Source organism: Meleagris gallopavo, chromosome 23 (genome assembly GCF_000146605.3).
Source record: "Meleagris gallopavo isolate NT-WF06-2002-E0010 breed Aviagen turkey brand Nicholas breeding stock chromosome 23, Turkey_5.1, whole genome shotgun sequence".
NCBI classification, from domain to species: Eukaryota; Metazoa; Chordata; class Aves; order Galliformes; family Phasianidae; genus Meleagris; species Meleagris gallopavo.
In genome coordinates this window covers 4,997,519-5,014,375 of record NC_015033.2, presented here as the reverse complement: position 1 = coordinate 5,014,375, position 16,857 = coordinate 4,997,519, and the positions used below count along the sequence as shown (strand labels likewise).

The 16,857-nt window shown below is 46.0% G+C and overlaps 2 long non-coding RNA genes across 6 annotated transcripts in view; one reads left to right on the top strand and one right to left on the bottom strand.

Moving 5' to 3' along the window:
• LOC104914178 overlaps positions 1–16,029 on the top strand; it is a 29,360-nt gene extending 13,331 nt beyond the window's left edge. For 2 of the 5 annotated variants that reach the window (XR_002121387.2, XR_002121385.2), the window contains exons 3-12: positions 281–395; positions 5,434–5,556; positions 7,538–7,619; positions 9,948–10,086; positions 10,391–10,500; positions 11,114–11,259; positions 13,043–13,731; positions 14,439–14,595; positions 15,613–15,729; positions 15,920–16,029. This is a non-coding gene — a long non-coding RNA (uncharacterized LOC104914178). Of the gene's footprint in view, positions 1–280; positions 396–3,881; positions 4,018–5,433; positions 5,557–7,537; positions 7,620–9,947; positions 10,087–10,390; positions 10,501–11,113; positions 11,260–13,042; positions 13,732–14,438; positions 14,596–15,612; positions 15,730–15,919 lie in introns of all 5 variants that reach the window. The other 3 variants (XR_002121386.2, XR_002121390.2, XR_002121391.2) reach the window with 3 other exon arrangements.
• Positions 14,671–15,956, bottom strand: LOC109370884. The gene is made up of 2 exons (XR_002121392.1): positions 15,893–15,956; positions 14,671–14,969 (listed from the first exon to the last, which is right to left on the bottom strand). It is a non-coding gene; the product is annotated as an uncharacterized LOC109370884 (long non-coding RNA).
• Positions 16,030–16,857: the final 828 nt, after the last annotated feature.

The following is a 16,857-nucleotide window of genomic DNA, read 5'->3' as shown; positions in this document are numbered from 1 at the left end:
AGGACAGAGGGTTGTGTTTATTGACCCGCTCCTGCCTTTCAGGACTGTGTTTAGAAGAAAAAAAGAAAAATATGACAACTCAGGTGTATTCTCCTTCAGATCCTCAGCCTTGTGTGCTCAATTATATTTGTCCGAGTAAGGCATGAAATGCTACCTAGGAGAACGAGATCGTTTTGCACAGTAGCTAGCAACAAGTGCAAAATGGGAACAGCCTAACCCGAGGTATGGAAACAATGGCAAAGCATGTCATTCTCACAGTGTCACTGTCTCTGCCTTTCAGTTATTGCAGTGTGTTGCCAAACTGTGACAGCCAGCCGTCACCAGCCATGAAGTACTTCAGAGACAATCCAAATGTTCTCTCCGAACGTCATCATGGAAGAAGCAGCATTTTGTGGGTAAGCCTTACTTCCACTGCTTGTTTATACAAATGCTGCATTCTGGGTTGGTCACTGCTAGCCTGTGGAGACCAGGTAAGGCAGAAAAAAATAGAAGCTGAACAATGACAGGATGTTCTGATTCCTCTTCTGATGGGAGCAGAAAGGAAAAGACAGGACCAGACATTAAACGAGATGGTTTCTATCCTGAACAGAAGAAGCTTATGTGTTCACAGAGACAGAAGCTCTTCTGTCTGTGTTGGAGTTTAACTGGCAGAGCTCTGTAATGTGGAAGGATTGTGCAGCCTGACCCTTATCAAGTGCGGGTAGGCAGTGGGGGTAGCATGCAGGGTAGTCACTACTGGAGAAGTGAGGTGTGGTATAGCCCAGTGCAGTGAATTCCTGGAGAGAAAGGAAGGTGTAGTGAGCTGTAAAGGGAGGTGAGGGGACAGAGCAAGGATGGCAGAGGAGCAGGATAAACTGTGTAAGTGGCATTGCTTTAACCTTCCTCTCTAAAGCATGATGAGTCCAAATGCCCTGATAAGGGGGCATGTGAGTGGAAATCTTTATGAATGGGACAGCCGTAGGACAGTGGAGGAAAAGCCACATGTCCCCCACTCAGTGCCTGTCACCTGTCCTCCCCACAATGAGGACCTATGCAAAGTGGAACAGGGCCTGATGTGCTGACGTGCCATTGATCTGGAAATGGCTGTGTCTGGGAAAGTCAGAGCAAAGGTTCATAACTGAATCCAGCAGGTGCAGGGACCCAGCTTGGGAGCTGATTGGTATTCAGCTCTGGTGCAAAGTGCTTAAGAAAAAACTTATTAATTTCCCCTTCCACAAAGAGCGGGAGTGCGACAGTAATCACAGTATCAAGTCATAATAATAAAAAAAATTCCATTGAAAATAGCTGTTAAGACTCTGGAGGGTTCAGCAGGGGAAGATTGTATTAAGATAAAGTAGATTATAACACTGGCGGACATTAAAGGTTGTCATTGTATGGTAAATCACATCAGGAAGTCACAAAAGCTGCTCTTTACACAGTCAGGGATAGAATACTCTGATATAGTCCCTGATTTATTCTCTGACCCCATTATGCCATTCCTGGCAAGCAGGTAGCTAGAAGGAGGAGAGGAATTGGGGAGAGACTTGCCAGCCAGATATATGAGCTGTGGTTTTGGAGAAGGAGGTGGAACCAGGTTGAGGCCAGGCACGTTGGTCCCTTCCCTTTCTGCAGTGTGCTGGAACTCTGCATACTTCGTGCAGTGCAGAGGTGTGGATCAAAGTGTTCCCCCACCTCTTCTCTCCTTTGGAAAACATCAGTGATCTGAGGATACACGTGATTCAAACACTGTACGTCCCACAGGGGCCATCCTGCTGTCCCCTTGGTGATGCAGGTGCCAGTTGGGCTTTCCTGCTATGCAGACCATCTCATTGCCACCACAGTATCCTGCCAGCAGTCTGTAGGCCCTAATATATGCATATTCAGCCTGAAACATGCCCCTGTCCCAGACCCTAGCTTCCCAAAAGTGTTCCATGCACAACTACCTTTCTTTTATCAGTCAAAACCTTTTCCTAGACTAAAACGCCAAAATCTCTTTGCTCCTTGTGGAACAAATACAATCCAGAGACAATGCAAAAAACACACTTAAACCTGATGGGTGTTACCTGGAGGGACTTGGTACATTACAGATCATGAGCAAAGCCCTTTTACTGCTGGAAGTGTCAATACTGGTAAGCAGGTAAGACAAGGGCTATCCCTCCTCCCTGGCCAGTGCTGTGTGTACATCTTCCCGGGAGTCTGACCCAGTTCTGTCACAGATACAGATTAAATTAGTGCCTAAAACCAGCCCCCTTCCCATTTTGCAGCTGAGCGCTTTCAAACTCCTGCCTACCATTGTCCTGTGTCCTTGACAGATCTGCAGCTGAAAGGCACTTTTTATTCTGCTCCAGATCTAATGGTTCTTCTTCTAGCATGAAGAGTGTGGACATACAGGTCTTAAAAACTTATGCAGATTTCTCCTGGACAAGTGTGCTTCTACAACTAAAACGCGTGCTTCTTTTTCCATGGTCTTTGACATGCTAATCTCTCTAGTTCCAAGTGAAGAGTCAATTAGTGCTTCTAGGTTTTATCGTCTTGAGATGTGAGAAAAAGTATAACATGTATTAAGTATACCTAAATATATATCATATATCATCCAACCTGGAATGGGGCACTCATAGCTCTCTGGGCAGCAGTGCCAGGACCTCACTGGCCTCTGAGTAAAGAATTTCCACACAGTATCTAACCCATGAGTGTCCAAGCTTTTGGCTTTCCTGCCATACCACCAATATCTAGCTCTAACACTTGGTGGGGAAGAGCTCCTGCCATGATGGCACAGGGCAGGGAGCAGCTGCAGTGCAGGCTGTGCCAGCCTGTGGGTTGGAGCTGACCTAAATTTCGCCCTCTTTTACTTTAAAATCACTCCCCCTTATCCTGTTGCTATCTTCCCGTGTTAAAAAGCAGTCTCCTTCCCTTTTAGAAGCTCCAAAATTCCACTACCTCCCTCAGGTGATTAAGCAGACATTTGTTGATGGGGTCCCACTCTTGAATGCACAACCTCTGAGCTGGGATGCATTTTATTCGCATTTTCACTGACAGGGTGGGCACACATACTGCCTGTGCAGGCCCTACTGATGAAGGGCCAAAGTCTGTGCTGGGATCAGAAAAAAAGTTTTGGGTGGACAAACGCCAATGGCAGGTGCCAGCTCTGGAGGCAGGACACAGTGCAGAATGTCCCTCTGCAGCAGGACCAGGATGAAGTAAAGAAGCTGCATTAGTACTGAGAACAGCAGAAACCTCATGGGAAACACTGGCATGGCATTTAGCAGTTCAGGTGCTCGCAGAGGAGGATGCCATCAGGGGCCGTGTTGGTCTGGATCTTCCTGAGCTCTAACTAGGGATACACATGCCTGTAGGCTGAATGGATCATGCCTGCCCTCTGCCTCAGGTCTGAGCCAGGGCAGGGCCCTAACCTTTGTGGCAGTGCACTTTTTGGAGGTCCTCAATCTCTTCAGTGCCTGGAGAAGCAAGTCCAGTCAACAGCCCACCCTGTGCCTGCTCAGAGTGGCCTTCCCCCCATAAACACTCCAGTCCCTCCCTCCCACCCTCAAAACCTTGTTCATCTCTGCTTGTTCTGTGACAGCCTCTATCAGCTCTGTAAGCTTCCTCTACACTGCAAAGCAATTGAGACCTGTTGCACTGATGCAGGGTGGGACAGGTCAACCCCAGCCCTTCCCCAGGGCACAGCAAGGCCAGGACAAATTGTGGCAGCGAGCACAGAGGTGCCCTCAGGCTGGTGCCATGGCCCAGCAGCTCTGCCCTGTGGGATTGCTGCAGATAGGTTCACACATCTAGATCAGCTGCAGCAGCAACTCGGCTGCCTGAGGGGTGACATTCTTCTGGTTCAGTTGCACTGCTATGTTTTTTAATGTAATTCAGATCTTTTGCCTGTCATGCTGCTTTAGGAGCTCTCATGAGGTGGAAGGAGAAGAGAAATAAGCAGCCACACTTCTGAAGAAAGTCAAGGGGAAAGCGTAAATAATAAAAGCTTTGGCAGCAGCTGTAGAGCTGGAATGAGAATGGAATAGAAAGCTGCATTTTGTAAGTCATCACTATGTTTAAACTGCGTGATTTCACCTAACTCACTAATAATGCCTGTTTTTCAAAAGAGCAGCTGGGTGATTCATCCACTGCATTCTATACTGAAGTAAGGAATCGCCTCAGCAGGGCAGGGGAATCCCCTGTCATGAGGATCTGCTGCTGCTGTTAATCCTGCCTCACTGCAGTGCTGGCTAACAACATCAAGGACGTGGTTGGGGGCTGCCTCAGCTCTTCTGAAGCATGAGGTGTTGTCTGTCTCCAGATGGTCTTTCACCAGGGCACAAATGATGCTGGAAGGAGGAATATGAATCAAATAAGAGTTTAAAGCTTTCGGAGCATGACTGTAAAACATTGGAGCACAAGTGGAGAAGGACTTGGGTGTCCTGGTGGCCAACAGGGTGACCACGAGCCAGCAGTGTGCCCTGGTGCCCAAGAGGCCAATGGGACCCCGGGGTGCATTGCAGAGAGCGTGGCCTGCAGAACGAGGGAGGTTCTCCATCCCTCTGCTCTGCCATGAGGAGGCCACATCCAGAGCACTGGGCCCAGTGCTGGGCTGCCCAGTTCAAGGCAGGCAGGGAACTGCTGGGGAAAGCCCAGGAGGGCTACAGAGAGATCGGGGCCTGGAGCTTCTCCTGTGTGAGGAAAGGCTGGGAGCCCTGGGGCTGTTCAATGTGGGGAGGAGAAGGCTGAGAGGGGATCTGAGCAATGTGTATAAATATCTAAAATGCAGGAGTCAGATGGATGGGGCCAGGCTCTTTTCAGTGGTGTGCAGCAACAGGATAAAGGACAGTGGGCACAAACTGGAGTAGAAAAGTTCTGTACAAATATACAAAAGAACTTCTTTACTGTCAAAGTTACAGAGCCCTGAGACAGGCTGTCCAGAGAGGTGGTGGAGTCTTGTCTGGAGACACTGAAAACCCACCTGGACTCTTTCCTGTGCAACCTGTTCTGGGGAACCTGCCTTAGCAGGGAGGTTGGACTCAGTGGTCTCCAGAGATCCATTTTATGATCCTGGTGCTCAGCTCTTTTGAGCCTGACATGGGCACTGAGTCTGTGTGCATCTTCTGCCAAAATTGTAGTTCCGCTTTTGTCACAAGCATGAGAAAGTCGAGGAAAAACAGGGAAAAAGTTCCTGATATTTTCTCCAAATACTGAAGCAGGTGCATTTTGCTGATACAGAGTTTTTGAAAGTAATCTGAACTTCCATGCTCAACACTTAGAAGAGTCAGTACGAACATTTACACACCTCTGTGCCCTTCAATTGGAACTGACCTATCTGACTTAGTTGACCAACTGCAATGGAATAGCTGCAGCCAGTGACTTTTTATCAGAATTTTATGTCCAGTGCAGATAAACTCAGTGAACAGCTCTGAATAATGACTACACTTCTGACAATGCTGTTTTCTGTCATTGCAGAATCACAGCTTGTACATTTTTGTCCTTATACAAGTCAGTGAAATGTGACAGTGCCAAGAAGTTGCATCTGGTTTACACCAAGGAAGCTAAAGAGGTGACTTGATCACTGCCTTCAAGTACAAGGTAAAGATTTCTGATAATGGAATGCTCATTAATCTAGTAGTCAGTGGCCAGTGAGACCCAGTGCCTGGAAGCTAAATAGCTAAAAGGATATCTAGACTTTGACTGGAAATACAGTTTAAACAATACAATAAGTAAGTACTGGAGAAGCTTACCTAGGATTATAGTGGAGGATCTGTTACTAGAACTCTTTGAATCAGGGCTGGGTGTCTTTCCAAAAAGCATGCAGTAGCTTAGGTAGCCAGGCATGTAGTAGGAATTAGAGCTATTTCTCAATGAATGTTATTATTTGAGGGAACAGAGTAGCTTAGATCTTGGGGCAAGGAGAGAGAAGGTTTGACCTAGAGTATATCAGCCAGAAGTGGTGGTTCTGGAGTTATCCTAATGCAACGGAGCTCTGCTTCCTTGCTGTTAGGAAGCCAAGGAAACTGTCACCTCCAGGTGATCTCGACCTGCTTCATTTAATCTGTTTTCCAAGCATTTTTCTGAGTGTTCCATTCTGCTCCCTCTGGGGGATTTCTACATGATCTCCCTGGGGAATTTTTCTCTGAATCTTGTGCCAAACATGTGTTCCTCACATGCTGGGTAGTGTTAACATCCCCAGCCTGAAACTACGCATACAAATAAACTCAAGAGGCTCAGTGTTTGAGGCCTTAGTTCCATCATCCCCTGTTGTCAGAAGCTTAATGAGCTGTGTTATTAAATGGCTCTACACTGTTCCATACACATGCTGGTGATGAACGTGGCCCACGGGCAGAGGAGCTAAGCTGCCCGATTGTATTGATTTCTTCAGTGCTCAGAAATTCTGGATTGCACTGCTGATGGAGTTAGTGTATTAGTGACTGTCCAGAGCCTCTTCAGGCCTAAGGGAGCAAATCCACCAGCTCAGACTGCCCAGGGCCCCACTGATGGCCTTGAGCACTGCCAGTGATAGGGCACCCACACCTCTCTGGGCAGCAGATCCAGAACCTCACTGCCCTCTGAGTAAAGAATACCTTCCTAACATCTAATCTAAATTTCTCGTCTTTTAGTTTAAAGCCATTCACCCTTGTCCTTATCAGACCACGTAAAAGTCAATTCCCCACTTGTTTGTAAGCTTCCAAGTACTGAAAGGTCACAATGAGGTGTTCCTGGAGCTTGCTCTTCTCCAAGCTGAACAAGCTCAGCTGCAGCAACCTTTCTTCATAGAAGAGGTGTCAAGTCCTGCTTAGAGGGCAGAAGTTAGCACTTGGAAACGGGAAAGGAAACTGGGAGAAAGTTTGCCTGATTGCTGAGCAGCAGATTCTGAAAGCTCCTGTTCCTACTGACTCAGAGGAAAGGAGGTAGTGTCCAAGCATTTATCCTTTCTAAGGGCAGTCTTGATTTAGGAGTAAGGAACAGGAAATTGCAGTGGTATAAGGCACAAGTAATGCAATTATGGTGATATAAAGCCAACAACAGGTACATCCTGAGTGACAGAATGAGGCTGGAGCATGGCAGAGCAGTGCCTGATGTTCCATGTGCCTCCCTTACCTCGTAGCGGGGTGTGCTGCAAGGAGCTGGAGCACTAGCAAGGGGTGACAGGGCTGTGAAGGAAATAAATGTACCTGCACAGAGTGCTGCCCCCGGCTATGGCTTGCTATTAATAACAGTAATAACATATGCCAGGATGTGGAAGAGGCATCTTTAGTAAAGTGCTGATCGCTGCCACTATCTGGGGCAGAAACAAATTGAAAAAACTGTTTCATTATTTTATAATGCACAGTAATGTCACTTTTGTGTTTTTTGTTATTTCCCTGGGTTTAAGTTTTGTCTGCAGGGGGGCTGTCTGTTGCTGATATTTGGTGCTGCAGATTGGCAGGTGGGGTGATATGAAAGGGAATGCTCAGCTGCCCTACTCAGCCACAGCTAGAGGAGTCAGAACAGAACAGCTCCAGAAGCCAACTGCTCTGTGGTCTTATCCACTGAGACGTGCCACAGTCAGCTTGTTCTCCCTCTGCCCCAGATCTGCTGCAAATGGAACCATTTGGAATGCAGCCTAAATCCCACTGGAGCAATTGGGATGCAGATGGCAAGGAAGGCTGAAGGTAATTTCCTCCTGTTCTGCCATGCTAAATGGTAAATGTGCAGAGAAGAACCTGCTGTATATAAAGGGGGAAGGGGCAGAGGCAGAGAGATTTACAGCAAGTTACTGGACCGGAGTCCCTGCTGAATGTGAGCTGCTTTCAAGTTCAAGGGCTATCCATCCATGGGATTAAAGCAAGTGTGGATGCTGTGCTGAGAATGTAAGCCCCAGTGCAGCACTCAGGCAGTGACAAAGAGATCACCCAAGCAGAGATCAGAGGTTGTTCTGAAGGAGACCTGGGTGATATTTAAGTACATAAGCTTCAATAGCTTCCCTTTTATTAAGGAATGCATTTTTGCTGTTCTCATAAACTCCACTTGGCAAAGCCTCCTTAATACTGAATCATTTATTTTTCCACTGAGAAAGATGACTCTGAGTGTAGGGTCATTATGAAGAAAGTTGCAGTGCACTTGCTTGCATTGATTGAAGAGTTTTGTGCTGTTCCCTGATGCAGTGAGTCTCTCTGAAGGTGAGTAATCCCCAGACCTGAGCAGGCTGGGACAGCAGCTGCATATCAGCAGAGCCAGCCAGTGTCCAAGCACATTGCAGTGCCCTTTGTTTTGTTTGTAGTCCTGAAAGGATCCCCTTGCCTGTGTTATCCATGAGGTTGCATGGAAGTAGCAGACAAACGAGAGTTTTTCCTTTCTCCTGGGGCTGAGAAACAGTATTCTCTGTGTGCTTTTCTTTCTCTTTCTCTTTTTTTTTTTTTTTTACTTCTTTCTTTTAATGAGATGCACAAAGGAAGGAGGAAAAGCAAATTTAATTATAAAGCCGTATCTTCCTCCCTTCTCTGTCTTTCCGGACTGGGAAGTGCAATCATCTCCCCTTTGATGCAAGAATGAATTCAGCAGCATGCATTGTTAAATTATTATTTATTTAAAATGAAAGGAAATTACTTTCAGTTCAGTGCCAGTTTCTAGCCCAGTGAGAACAGCAAGGGGAGAAAATAAAGCACCAGCACGTCAGAGGACGACAGTATTCTCATATACAAGTATATGCATGCAGCTGGTATAGGAGTCAGGGTGACTGTATGGAGGAGTGGGTGCTACCTGTACAGGTATCCTCTCTGGTTAGTGCACAGATGTTATGGAGGCAGGGAAAGCACTGTCTTGTTTGACCCTTTGGAACCATCAGTATGTGCGAAGTTGTACTGTTATGGCACCTAGCCCCATCCCTGCAGACATCCAAGGTCAGGGAATGGGGCTCTGAGCACTGATGGAGCTGTGGGTGTCCCTGCTCAGTGCAGGGGTTGGACCTGACGGCCTTTAGGGTCCCTTCCAACTCAAACCATTCTGTGAGTCCATGAAATATGTTAAAAGCCAGGCTGTGATCAGTGAAAGATGTGGGAACAGAACTCAGTATCCACACCCACCATAGCAGTAAGCTGCACATATTTCATATCTTCCAAAACAAGCTGAGAATGTTAGATATGCTCTCTGGTACAAGCCCAAACTCTTGTGAATGTCTTTGCACCCTGCATAGTAGAGAGGAGTCTTGGTTCACCAGGGCGTTAATAGAATCATAGAATCATAGAATGGCCTGGGTTGAAAAGGACCACAAAGATCATCTGATTTCAACCCCCCTGCTATGTGCAGGATCACCAACCAGCAGCCCAGGCTGCCCAGAGCCACACCCAGCCAGGCCTTGAAAGCCGTAATTCACCAAATCAGAACCATTTTTATTTGTCAGAACGTCACTATTCAGGGCAAGCGTGGGTCTGAGTGAAGCGTAAGTGTCAATGCTGTGTTTCTCTTGACTCACGATTTCTTTTTTCTGGTTAGGAGCCAGACATCTCCCCGTCCTTACCATGCACTGCTATGAGGAAGGACAAGGCCATCCAGGCTGCAGTGTCTCTGTCTTATTCTATTTCTATGAGCTGTGAGCAGCCTGGGACATTATGTGAGGCCTAAATGAGGCCCAAGAAAAGGTTGACTCAAAAAGTAAAAGATTCCTTTATGATCTGTGCTACAGATGGAGCAACAAATGGATAATAAAAGGGCTGGAGACTGAAGACAAATCCTCCCCTTAGATTAAGGAGAATTAAGTCCTTTGGGGGATGTGTAATGTATGAGGCTTCATTATTCTTCTTGGGGGAAGCAGCTTATGATCCCTTGGTCAGAAAGATAAAAGGATCATAAACTCAAATGGCTCCACGTAGTCCATGTGAGTCAGACAGCAGCAGAGAATCTGCTGGAGGTAAGCTAGATACAAGCCAGCCTGCCTTGTGCTGTAAAAGCAGCTCCTGTGGCACTGCAAATCATACTGTCTGCACACATTCCTTTCTTCTCAGGGAATTTGGATACATGCTGTGCCATGGATGTCTAAATGGGAGAGAGGGTCTTCTAGGAGCACATAAAGGACCCTCGAGGAGACAAGCATTGGGAAAAAACTGTGTCAGAACATCTGAAATGCCTCCTTCATCATCCCAAGTATTTGCTCTTCTCCAGTCCAAGCTTTCCTAACCTCATTCTCCTGTGCAGTCTTTCCCACTTCCCTACTTGATGCCTACCTCTGCTTTTCTCCCACCAAGGCTCTCCCTGACCCACACCCCCATCTCTCTTGCACGTGCTCCTGCCTGAGCCTTATCCACCTCGTGATGCCCAAATGCATTTGTTACCTTTAATCCCAACTCCTGAATCCTTTTGTTCATTTTATTTTATTTTTATTTTTTGCCAGTTTTCCAGCTGATTTAGTGTTCTGAGAGGTCCTAATACATCTTCTATTTTTTGTCAGCTTTGGGAGCACTTATTTAACCTATATCAGCATGACTCAAAACAACATCAGTGTTTGTCTCTGGAGTGAAAAGAAATAATGTGCTTTGTTCTGCTGCTTCCTATTCAAAGGTAAATTGCTTTGGTTTTCTCCAAGAGCAGATATTTTCTTTACCTCTCTCTCTGGTGTCTAACAGATTTAGGAGAAATCATGTTTCCTTGTTTTCTTATGGATTTTGGAGATGGAGAGAAGCTCCTTTCTGGATAATTTGACTTATCTCTTATAGTGGAGTTGTACATCAAAGTAAGACAGTGCACACTCTTGTACTGATCATGTCACTGCACTGGGGAGTGTGCATCTCTGTGCATCGTTGAGTTTACTTTCTGCATTTTTACCATGCTTATGGACTCTGCATTCTGTATGCTCCCCTGTCCTTTGCATGTGCCAAGCTGTATACAGGGCCTTATATAGGTACGTGTTACATTGTTGTGATTTCATACACGCATATATCCTTGCTGGTCTCAGAGTACCAGAGCATTCAACACAGCTGTGTGAGGCATTGTAATCTGTGGCTTTAGAGCAGCTCCACCTGAGTCACTAAAAACACCAAAAACATGTTTTGGTGTCTGTAATCTTGTTTTACTTCATTGACTCTCAAGTTTTAAGAAATCCAGTGTGGATTTTCCATTCTTAGCTCACTCACTCTGTTTCCTTTTTCCTTTGTTTCTCTTTCTGCCTCTGCAGAGATGTCACCACGATGAAGCCCTTGATGGATTCCTGGGTGAGTCCCACATGGTGGTGATGGATTGCTGCTCTGTGCTGCTGCACGCTCCAGCTGTCTCCATGGTTCAGTCTGCTGGATTGACAGAGCCCATAAATCACTCTGGAAGGTAAAGTGCTCTGAGAGTTCTGTCCCCATATGTGATGTGCTGATGGGACACAGCCTTGCAATACCACATGCATGTGGATGGTGGCAGAATCTCAGATCTCAGATCTGACTGCCAGGTCCTCATATGCTCCGCTTTGGGGTTGAGGAGGCTGGGAACATTTTGTTTCTCCCATTGCTGTTTCCTTTCCCTGCATACGCAGTGCTTCACAGAATTGGAAAAGGAAGGAGCTATGACCTGAAGAACTTGTAGGGCAGAAATGAGAATTGGGCATTGGTCTTGTACCATGGAGGTGACTGCAGTTTCCTCACCAGGAGGGCCAGAAGACATACATATGAAGGGGGGGAAGAGTTTCGATAGGGCTGTATTTTTTATTAGTCCCCTCTAACCATTTATGCGGTAGAAATGAAGGAGTTGAAAGGCACAGTGAATACAGAGCCTTGGGAGAAGGGGAATCTCAGCAAGGCAAGCAGGTAAAACTTCACGTTATACTATTCTGGGATGCAAGAGAGGCTTGTTCTTTGCAGGTGTCCAACAATTTGCCAAAATTGTCCTTGAGAACCTGTGCAGTGGTGGTACTCAGCCCCTCACTACAAGAAAGACACCGAAGCCCTGGAGTGTGGCAAGAGAAGGGCAAGAAAGCTGTGAGGGGTCTGGAACACAGTCCTATGGGGAGCAGCTGAGGGAGCTGGAGCTGGGGTGGGTCAGTCTGAAGAAGGGGAGGTTCAAGGGAGACCTCATCAGTCCTGACCGCTCCCAGAAAGGAGATTGTGGCGAGGTGGGGGTGAACCTCTTCTCCCACGTAACAGCGACAGGACAAGAGATGATGGCCTCAGGCTGCATCAGGGGAGGATCAGGTTGGATATTAGGAGAGATTTCAAGAATCATGAAGATGTGGCCCTGAGGGATGTGGTCAGTGGGCATGGTGAGGATGAGTTGGTGATTTTGGAGGTCTTTTCCAACTTTAATGATTCTATGTTTCTTTTCCATCCTCTCAATGCATGTGACCCCTGTCCACCATGGGCACAGCACAAACACATCAATCATACCTGCAAAGCATGCAGATACCTTCCTTGCAAATCCTGCAGTTGCTTCAAGGAAATTCCCCAGTTTGTTCACCATTTGTCTCATCAGGACATGACTGCCTCACCTATCTGTGTAACCACCATACCAGCTGTAGCTTTGTGAATCTCTGGAGTGACCCCCAGCAGTTGGGGGCTTCCATTTTCCACAGGGTGGCAGCAGCATGCTTCCATTATGCTGTTTGCTGGGTGATCCTATTTGGGTGCTCCTCAGTCAAGGTTCTGACTGGGATTAAACCTGAAAAGAGAGATGTTTCTAGGAAGGAGAGGGGGAAATCTGCATTTGCTCCTTGCAGACAGCAAAGCATCAACAGATGAAGCATCCTGACAATGCTAAGAGACAGCAGGCAGAGCTGTATGCAGGATGCACCTGCTTCTTTCCAGTGCAGCATGAACCTGCCTTCCAGATTAACCCCACTGTTTTGTTCCCTCCACCTCAGAAAATCTGTGGGGTGGAAGAGAGAGGTTTTGTTTCTCGGAGATTAGAACTGCGAAGTGACAGATGAAATTTTTATCATGATGATTTTTATTTTTGCGCCCGGGTTTGAAATGATGGTGAAAATTCTCAACAAAAATACCTCATGAATATTCAATTACAGCGCCAGCAACACTTTGCAGTCATGGATTATTTATACACGAAATAACCAAAGCTTCATAAATAATAAAATAGCAGCAATCTCCACTGTGTTTTATGTTCCCCATAGCCAGCAGGGAGGCAGAGAGGATGTGTCTTTGTAGCACATTTACATGCTGTATCAGCCCCTTGCAGTCTGGGAGCAGAGGGGAGGACGGAGGCAGCAGAACAAAGTGTGCAGGTAAGGCAGTGGAGGTGTGGATGTGCAGGCACAACGTGTGCACAAGGAAATGTCTCGTGGGCTTCTGTGCCAGTGGGTGCACATCTGGCTGCAAAGGGCCTCTTGCACAGTGTGAACCATGTGTGGCTTTGAGTGGAAGGGATCCCAGCACTGGGAAAAAACTCATAGCCAGGATGTGTTTGTGGGAAAGGAGGTTGAGCTTAGATCGATCGTAGGTTTGGAAAGGACCCTTGAAGGTCATGTAGTCCAACTGCCATTCACTGAACAGAGACACCTGCAGTTCCATCAGGTGCTCAGAGCCTCATCCAGCCCGACCTTTGATGTCTCCAAACTTGGCTGCCTTGGCTTGGTGTAGCTCTTTGTGTGCCCATAAACATAAGGGATATCTGTAGCAGAAATGCTAAGTCACGGCTTCAAGCAGTGATTGAGCACCTGGAGGGAAGGCAGGGCCAGCTCAGGGGAGCTCAGCTGCATGCAATGGAGCCGGATCCACCCCTTCCCAGACCTGATTTAAAGGTTGGCAGTGGGAGCAAAGGTATTTTGCTGGAGATCCTTGTGTACTTTGAGGCTTTTGGAAGGTTAGCAGATTTTTCCTTTATTTCTGTGCCCATAGCTGTTGCGTTTGTGCAAGTCCTGCTTGCTGCAGCCTAGGATTTTGTCACTGTTGTACTTTCCATCGTGTTACGGTGTCCCATAACAGACTGCGGTGGTAATCAAGCTTAAGTTGGTTAAGAAATGAAGCCCTCAGTTCTCAGGCTGCCTTAACAAAATCAGTGCTTGGTGGCTTCAAATTATCCAAAAAGCCCTATACCAGCCAAACTAATGGTCCCCTCCTGCGAGAAGCTCAGTTTGTCCTAAGTTGGTTGGATAAAGGGATGGAGTTGCTGATTCTAGCAAGAATAGCACCCACTTCAGTTCTCCTCTTGCCTCTAAGTCTGCTTTAATGCCCAGTGCAAATCTCTCTTGCTCTCATTTTTTAACTGAAAGGCTGGCGCGTGATATGCAGCTTGTTATACGAGTGGCCCAGGGAAAAGAAGCATCATTTTAGAGAATGTGTAATGCAGCTCCTGTCCTCCAACCTAACTCCACTGTTTAATCAATAATAAAACAGGATTGGATGTAATGGCTGCTTTCCTGAGCACCTGAGCTTTGCAAGCTGCACTGCTTTTAGGAGGAATGCTCCTCTGCCCGGGTGCTTTTGCTGAGTATTCTGCAGTGAATTAATCCAACGGAGACAAACAAAGAGAACAAAACATTGCCCGTAGCTTTCCCTCCTTTCCTGAAGGTTGATGCTGGTGTCCCTCTCTTCACCACTCCCACTGGGAAGCACTAAATGCCAAATCACTAAAAGCATCGCCGGTTGCTCTGAGGAACGATTCATCACTCTGGTTTGGTGGCAGCATATTTATCCCCCCGTGAGCCCACCCTACAAGAGGAGAGAGGTAAATTGCTGTCATCTCTTTTTATGGAACATATAATCAGGTGGTAACACGGAGAGTCGACTCGGCTTCAAGCCATTTGGGATGAATTATTCATTCATTTAAAATGTGTTAAAAAGAAAGGGAAATTGCCTTCCTGATGCAGCATCTCTTCCTGGCACTGCTGTGGTTGGGGATTGCTGGAGGAGTCCTATTTGATGCTGATCATGAAGCATGGATGATTCTGATCGTGAAGCCCGAGGAGTCCATGGCTCTCAGAGTAGAATGGCTGAGGTGAATCCTGAAAGAGCTTCAGATGTGGTCATCTCAGCACAGCTGTACACCTGTCCTGCAGCAGCAGGGAGTCTGTTTTATTTAGGTTGCCTTCTTGCTGCTTCCTAGTGTGGACAAGAGATAGTTTCTAATGGAATGCTTGACTTCTAGCATCCTTGTTTTGGATTCTCAGTTGGAACTGCCTGAAGCTGGCTGTTGTTTTTCTCTAATCCATCTGATATATTAAAAATATATATATTGAAGAAAGTAACATTCATGTAATAGTTCTGGAGGACATTTATTACCTTGGAAGAATATCTGGGGCTGCTGAATCGGTGAAGCACCATTACGTATCTCCCATGAAATTGGCCTTCTATCAAGGTTTTCTCATTCACCTGAGACCCTTTTCTCAGTATTTTTAGCATTTTTTTTTAAAGCATGTATTTATTTCTTGTTGCAAAATGGTCTTTAATGAAAAATTTCCTGGAAATTGTTGGTAACTGACAAATAATGGAATTTTCCTGACTCTCTAGTATGACTGTTCTGTCTGGCCATCCAGAATAATTACTAGCTTTTTATATTTGACATTTTTCAGGTTGAAATTATTTTTTTGTTTATCAAAGCATTGGAAAAGTTTTGAAAGAATTAAATAGCATCTCTTCCATTTCCCATCCCAGCTAGTAAAGAAAAAGGAAAACACTCCTGATGCAGAAAAATTCTGTTTCCACTTTCTCCAAAGAATTAATTTGATGCTGATTTTTCTTCCAGAGTAATCGCACTGGGAAGCAGAAGTTGCTGCAGAGGTGAAAGGTTCTGCAACTGACTCACTGGAAAAGGGGGAGAACGATGTGCAAAAGAACCTGCAGATATCCCAGTGGATTTCAGGTAGGAGATGGAGCACACAACACATATCTTTCTGTAATTGCATGATAATTTTTGTACTGTGCTGTGGGAAAAGTTGTCTGTAAGTTGATCCTTACAGCATTCTATTTTGTCTGTGCAAGAATGCTACAAAGCCTTTATAACATCTAGATATACCGTTGCTTACCTGTCCTTCACAACTGTCTCCTTGCAGATCCTCTTCCCATGTTCCTTGGAGCTCAAACACAAACATTGTGACAGAGCTCAGAACTCTGAGTTTGTGTCCATGCAACAACAGCCCTGGTGGAATGTCTGAAGGGTCCTTGGCACTCTCAGGAGAGCAGAAAATGAAACCTGGATCCAGTAGGAGCACTTGGAAAGGTCTTGCATCTTCCTTCGTTCAGTCTTTGGCCATTGTCAGAAAGCTAGAAGTGCCTGATCTTTTTCATTTCTTTTTCACTCATTTATGCTCACTTTAGACCCAATAACAACAACAACCAAATTAAATTACTTTCTGTTGAGCTCTATCCTGGAGATCCAGAGCAGTTCCCCTTTGCCATGCAGGTAAATCAATTTACAAGGCATTCATAAGATAATGGTGAATGAAGCACGAGCTTGTTGTGTCCATGGAGAAATTAGTTCTTGAATGCTACTGAAAGGAATGGGGAATTAAAAAATGAGCAAAAAGAAATGAGAAAGGTTATAAGCACATTAAATTGGGCTTCCTTGCCTTAGTGTTTGGAGCTGTCTCAGCTATACTTTGTATTGATTACAAAACTTATTGGAGCTCCCTGCTGCTATCAACTGGTTGCCACTTATTGCTTTCTTTACCTGCTGGGCAGTCAATAGTCTCACAGAACTGAAGCCCCAAGTCATCTTAATGTGGAGCTCATGAGGATTGTAAAGCAGAAAAAGCTGGTTTCTACTGTTGCTGTTTCTTTCAGGAAAGGGAACAACCCATGTGGCTGTTATTCAAGCATCCATTATAGTAAAAAGCAGGGGAAGCAAAAGAGCCACGTGGCTGTGAATGTCAGGAGCCGTTCTGCTGTTCTGGAGTCTGTTTGTAACTCTTTTTTAACCTGCAGTGATTCTTCTGTAACCTGTATCTCTGGGCCCTTCAGAATCTTTGTTGTTGAAGGAAATGGTTGCTGT